This window comes from Malania oleifera, chromosome 11 (genome assembly GCF_029873635.1).
Source record: "Malania oleifera isolate guangnan ecotype guangnan chromosome 11, ASM2987363v1, whole genome shotgun sequence".
In the NCBI taxonomy this organism is placed as follows: Eukaryota; Viridiplantae; Streptophyta; class Magnoliopsida; order Santalales; family Ximeniaceae; genus Malania; species Malania oleifera.
The window spans coordinates 87,822,836-87,829,856 of record NC_080427.1 but is presented as its reverse complement, the minus strand read 5'-3'; the positions used below and the strand labels follow the sequence as shown (position 1 = coordinate 87,829,856).

General features: G+C 40.7%; 1 non-coding gene across 1 annotated transcript; it reads left to right on the top strand.

Moving 5' to 3' along the window:
• The first annotated feature begins 3,787 nt into the window (after window positions 1-3,787).
• On the top strand, window positions 3,788-3,893 carry LOC131143585 (small nucleolar RNA R71). Its single transcript, XR_009133570.1, has one exon. It is a non-coding gene; the product is annotated as a small nucleolar RNA R71 (small nucleolar RNA).
• The last annotated feature ends 3,128 nt before the right edge of the window (window positions 3,894-7,021 follow it).

Sequence of the window (7,021 nt, the reverse complement as noted above, 5' to 3'; positions counted from 1 at the left end):
CTCAGAGTAGGTGTATATTTTTTATGTTTTCCTTTTTCTCTACTCAAGTTTTTTTTTTTTTTCCTTTTCTTTCTTGCATGGTTAGCTAAAACAATCGTCACTTCTTTATACTATCTTCATGTTTTCCAATGGAAATGTAGCTCTGAATGAGTCCATGGAAAATGTTAGTCTCTAGGGTTGGCTTGACCTTTATGTCTTGAGTAAGTTACAAGACCTAGATTTATATGTCCCCACTTGATGTCACCTCTAGCCTAGCAAATACAAGAACAAAGACTAGTTGACAGAGGAAATCCAGTAAAAGAAAGGTAGGTGAGGATTTTTGACGTCAAAAACTCGAGAAACGAAGGGATGACTCAAGTACCTCACAAGGTGTCATTGTCGCCATGGTTGTTCTCTCAGTACTCTTAAAGGACCCTTAGTGTTACAAATCATATGTGAGTGTGTTCTTAACCCCATAAAGTACCATGTAAATTCACGAGTTTACATTGCCATATTAACCCAAACAAACCACTTAGTCAACTAGCTAGAGTAATGTTAAGTTGTCGGCCATGTTATGCAAATTTTATACAATTGATTTACGACATTGTTGGTGAGCATAATGAAATCATATAATTAAAAAGTTTATGCATGTAACCTTAGGTTATATGGGTGTATGTATAAGGTATAAAATATGTTAGCATGGTTCCTTGGAATTTGTTTTCAATTTTTTTTAAAAAAAATTGTGTCTTTTTTGTGCATGAAATAATGTTATGCAGTGTACTACCCCCTACCTCGAACTTAGAACTTCAGTGTCCTCATTGAAGTGTAAAAAGAAAATAGAACCCATGCAAAGGATAAGACTGCGTGGTGCTAGTAAGAACAAATAGTGTCTTACAAAATATAATAACCAAAAGAATATGCAAGCAAGAATACACCCACAAGGTTCAACCCTATCTTGCTCGCGTCAATCGTTTTCAGAGTTGGCCATTCGAGTCCTGCCCCCTAATTCCCTGAATGCCACAGATACATGGCCCACCCCAATGTCGAAATGAGGCTGGCTGGTCTCATTGGGGTGGGTAGTCGAAGCACTCTCTGGCCCTCGGTTAGGAGCAAGAGGTGAGATGAGTGTAGCGCGCGGTACCCTAGTAGGTATAGACAAAGTTGGTGGAACTATTCTAGAGAGGCTCTGCCTTCCTGAGTTTGTGTCAATCTGATGAAGAAGTGTGAGAATCATTTGAAATCCCTACTCCATTTTCTCCTTTAGCTCTATGTAGGAATCAAGTACTGATGATCGGAGAAACTCAAATTCTCGGTGTAAAAGGTATATTTCCTCCCATATAAGGGCTCCACGGGGTGTTTGTGGTTGGGCCTGGAACGAATCAGGAGAAGAGTGTGGAGATGAATGTTGTCCTGTAGGTGATGGATAAGACATTGTGGTGAATGTGAGTTGGTGCAAGTGACAAGGTTGGAGGGAAAATGAAAAAGCGGAACAAGTTGTGGGTGGAAGTGTGTTTTAAATGATTTTTTTGAGTTGTCGACCAGGGCGCGCTCAGCTCAGTACTGGTCATGGACATGGTCAATTCTCTCAGTATTTTCCATTCTCGGAATAACTCAGGGGCTAAACTAGGTCGCCCTTCACCTGTGATGGTCGCGTACTTGGTCATGAGCCTCACTTATCTTAAAACCTATTCTGAAGACTCTAACTTCTAGCTAGTCTATTCTAACTACCTTAAGGACTTAAAAAGAAAATAAAAACTGTTAGGTTGCCTCCCGAAAGTGCTAAGTTTACCATCTTCAGTTAGACACCTATCGGGTTGTTTCGAGGAAGAGTTAAGTTTACCATTTTCAGCTAGAAACTTGGAAGCTAATTTTGAACTCATCCTGGTTCCCAGCTAACATTAGTTTCTTTTGTCTCTTCCTCACACCCGAGATTGCATACCCCCAACTTAGTTTCAGATTTGGGGTCCCAATCATATTTTAGCATAGATTGCTCAAAAGGATTCTCAAATTCAGCATGGGTTGGGCTATCGAGTTGCAGTGTAGTTTTCCAAGGGTGTTTCCATAGCCTTAAAGGAGTTGCTTCCCTAATAATTTTATCAATCACGTTGTCATCCATAGCTTAGATGATGTTCAGAGGATGTTGGGAAGCATTAAATATGTTCAGGCTAAGTTGCTTATGGCTCCATGAGATGTCCATAATTTCCGTCCTATATTGAATGCAGGCGTTAGCCGTGGAAGGGAATGGTCATCCCAAAAGGACAGGGATCGGGTTGGTGGAGTTCTTTATGTCCATAATGATGAAAACAATAGGGCAATGGAAATCTCCCACCTTGACTACCATGTCTTCTACCACACCCCGGGGTTGCTTAAGAGATCGATCAACAAGGCATATGGAAATGGAGGTGGGTTGCAACACACCTAGGTTAAGTTTATGATAGGACGAGTATGAAAGAATGTTCACACTTGCTCCTAAATCTAAAAGCGACCCATCATATGGAACTCATATGCTCGGCCTGCTTAACCAAACCATCCATGTGCACCCTTGATTTTGTCTCTTGTGTTGACAAGTCTTTAAGGAATTTTATAAACGCAGGTGATCATTTAATATCATCGAGGAGAGGCTTATTCATTTGCACTTTTTTAAACATGTCCCAAATGGACTCGGTGGAAGCCTCTTTCGTAAATATAGAGGGTGCGAGTGGGGCTGCTGGATGTCTCACTGAGTAGCCATGAAAAGCCCTATAGGGGGCGAAGTGAGGTGTGGTTCTTCTGGTGGTGGATATGAGACTCAATGGTCTGTGTACTTGACTAGAGGAAGAGTGCATGCATTCGCATTGGGTACTTCCAGTTTTTCATCTTGGGTCTCCCCCATGCTTAGTTGCTCCTCACCTTGTTTGGTTGTCAGCCTACTATTTTGAAATGTGGTTACTGCCTGGGCCTGCTCAGAGTAGGATGAGGGGCCAGCATTTGGTTCACATTCTACCCCTTATTGTCCGTTTGTATTTGTTATGGGCTGACTTGGTAACTTACCCTCATCCCTCCAACTTAAAGAGTGGTTAGTTGTTCCATGGCAGTTTCTAGAATTGCGATAGATTGAGAGTGGGAGTGAAGGAGTTGCCGGTCCACTTGACGGTTAGCTTCGATTTGCTTAAGGGCTGTCAACACCATCTCTTGAAATGAATCATATTTGGATTGAGGTGGAGATAGCTGCTGAACGGTTAAAGGTCTTAGAGCTGAGTCTGGATGATTTTGGAAATTTTAATATGGGCATGGAGGCACAACATTAAGGTTTTGTAGAGGTCTTTGTCTTTGAAAATCGGGGGCTTGCGGCCTTCATGAGAAGTTAGGATTTTGTTTCCACCCCAGGTTGTATGTGTTGGAATATTGGTCATTAGAGGGTTTGTAATACCAGTTGTGGGTGACCTTTACTTCCGCGGGAGTGCGAGTGTGGGCAATTATAATATGTGTAGGATGGGTCAGAATAGATTGCACATATCTATGCACATGTTGTTGTTTGTGGTCCTACGGACAAGCATTGATCTAAATTTTTGGATATAGCATGTAGATTCATAGCTAAGTCCTGATTCGTATCCAACTTGTAAACCCCCTTAGATTTAGAAGCTGATGGGTAGGTAGTCTGCGGGTGTTATCCATGTGCTGCTGAGAGTTTTCAGCCAGATCTTCAAAGAGAACCCAGGCCTCGTTCTTGTGCTTAATGAGGAAAGTACTTCCACATGACGTGTCAACCGTAGATCAATCTTTCTCAACCAACCCTTCATAGAAATTTTGGACCAATTGCCATTTGAGGACCCGATGATGTGGGCATTTATGGAGTAGGTCTCTAAAGCACTCCCAAGTCTCCAAAAAAAGTTCTCCATCCATTTGAGAGAAACTTGTGATGGCTCTTCGAAGCTGATTAGTCTTCCCAATTGGAAAGTACTTTTTAAGGAATTCATGCTACATGGTGGCTCAGTTGGTCACCAAGTTCGGTTTTAAGGACGTCAGCAAATATTTAGCTTTATCCTTAAGAGAGAATGGGAAAAGCCTTAGTCGGAGAGCATCATCATTAAAATTAGGGATGCGGATGGTGGAACAAATTTCCAAGAACTCGTCTAGATGCTGATAAGGATTCTCAGTAGAGTTCCCATGGAACTTGGGCAGCATCGAGATGATCGAAGTCTTAATCTCAAATTGTGTCACCTGAACATCCATGAACCGGATGCAAGACGGTGATGTGTATGCATTAGGAACAAAGTAGTCCCTAAGAGGCCAAAGGTTTTGCTCTCCCACCATAGGTAGGTGAGGAGCATGGGGTTCCGGGACTTATTCAGCGGGAATCGGGGGATTGTTTTCGGCCATTGCTTTCAGTTTTGATGACTCAGCCTCCTTTGGGTTGGAGATAGGTTTCTTAAGGGACCTATGGGATTTTTCAATCTCTAGATCTATGGGAATTATCTCGAGGTCCAAAGAACACAACCCAAACATGCTCACTTTTAAGCATAAATATTCAGACTTCACAAATATAAAATGAAATAAAAGAAATAAAAATTAATCAAAGAAAGTGAAAATAAAAGAGAGCAAATCAAAAGAACAAGGCTGTAATACTCTAAAGCAAAAGTTGGCTCATAATCATAGCCAAGTCCCAGGCAACGGCGCCAAAATTTGGTAGGCTCACCAAGGCTTGGGTCCTTAACAACCAAAAATAATATTTATAAAACTAACTATCCCAAGTTCAGTAGAAAGTGGGTAAGTCGGGTATCGATCCACGGAGACTTGAAGCGCAGTTAGTAGACTACTTCCAATTTAGTTTATTATAGCCTTGTTAGGAAAAAGAAGTAAAAGATGGTATTTTTCAATGGTTGAAATCTAACCAACTACTTGAAAGTAATTAAGGGAAAGCAAGTAAATTTATACTACTAGAAAGCGAGTAAATTTCTATGTTACCCTACTCCTAAAAAGCGATGCTGGGGTCTAAATGAAACACTGGATGCCATGCCTCTAACTATGCTCCTTCAGACTTTGATAGAAGTACTAACCCAGGTGGACCAAAGTGGGAGAGGATCGATTAAGGGCACAGGGTAGCAAGAGTGCACCAACCATCCGGAGCATGGTCGGGAACCATAGTATACCCTGTCTCAATGATAACGAACACCTCCATGGTTCCGTAGCCAACTACTTCCCTTTGATGGATACGTAGTAGTGCTTATCCTTATCTGTAATCCTTCATCAAACACACAGCAAGTAAATGGAGAGCAATAAATCAAAAGCAATAAAGGATAAAGTGGGTAAAGAGATAATCCCTTTTGTATTCAAAACGTTCGTCACTAACACCAGAAGGTACAAGAGGGTGATCGTGCAATATACACAGATAGCACACGAATGCCACCAGTTGTCACAGGCCGTCGAACACTTCATGCACACACCGAAATAGGAATTGAAAACTATGCTACTCCTAATCTAACTTGGCTCTCGATGACATCTTATGTCTGTCACTAACCTAAAAGAGGCTAAAGAGGAACCTTGAGCTTGTGTTTGTAGTGAATATTTATAGGCTCTAGGGTTTACAAGGTTTGTTTTACAATTTAGGAACATTCGCAACAAATCTTGCACAGACGATCATCGCTGTCGACCAAGTCGCTCCTCTGTCATTCTTATGCGTGCCCTAGTTAAGCCTCGTGGGAAGTTAGGGATTCAAATCTTCAATGTCTTTGACTTCGTCGCGCATTAGTGTCTTGATGGTCGAGACTTGTAGTATCTCAATCTTTAGAAAATCTTAGTATCTCGACATAGTCGCCCCAGAAGGTTTCTTGGTCGAATACTTCGTTGAGACTCTTGGTACTTCTGAATTTCAGTTTTGTCCCAGCATCTCGACATGGTCACCCCAGTAGGTCACTTGGTCGAACCTTGCAGCATTCTAATCTCAGTTTGAACCTTGGAGTTTGCAGTAGAAGACTAAGTCGCCCCTGTAGTTTGCTGGTCGTGCCACATGGTCAAGCATCATTTTCCTGTCCATTTATGCTCTGAAGCCTCTAGAGCTTGGCTAAATGTTTGAATTCGAGCTTTGAATCCTCCAAATTCTCCTTGGCTTCTTGTAATGCCTAACTCCATGGTTTTAACATGTTTTTCCTCAAAAGACAAACACACCTTGCATAGTTCTGAACAATGATAACTCCGGGTAAATATATAATAAAATGAGGATAAGAAAATGTTAATGAGGGTCTAAAATCATATATTTTAGGGACTCATCAACGTATTTATACAATTTACCGTCATAGTCTCTTCAAGAAAGTCCTTTTCTTTAGTATCCATAGCCCTCGTTGACTCTTGCTCAAGCAACTTCTCAATTAGTCCTTGCGTAGCCTCCTTGACCTTCTTGACTCTAGCTTTTGTGATGGGTTCACTTGGCATATGCGGATCATCTTGTGCAATCAAAGCTTGTTGGTTCATATCAGCTTTCATGGAATATATGCATCAATAGTTTCTAATTCTTAGCATAGTGAGCCATCTTACAATCATACATTTGAAGATGAATCTTAGGACACCCCATCTGTAACGCCACAAAAATTATGGCTATATATATATATATATATATATATATATTTTGTTTTCCATTTTACTTAATAATCTCTGATAGCATAAACTGTAAACAAAGTCAACCCAGACCCAAGTGGGGTGCCGAGGATATACCTGTTCATATATACATATTAAATGTGTAGTGAAAAACATGATATACCTGAATCTTATACACAATACCAGATTCCTACTAGCTTCATAATTATACATATACATCCCCAAAAATCCATAGAATATTCTAGAGACTTACAAAAAATCCCTTTTCTAACTTAAATACTTACCCTGCAGCTAGGGCAGTACTTAAACCTCCTCTATCTCAGAGCTCGCTCTGCTTGTCTGTCTAGGTTTCTTGAATTGCTTGAATTCTAGGGGTGAGACACCTCTCAGTAAGTGGGATAGATTAGCATCAATGAGTTCTATTGTGTTATATAATGTACATAATTAACTGCATCTGATAAATCAAGTAAAT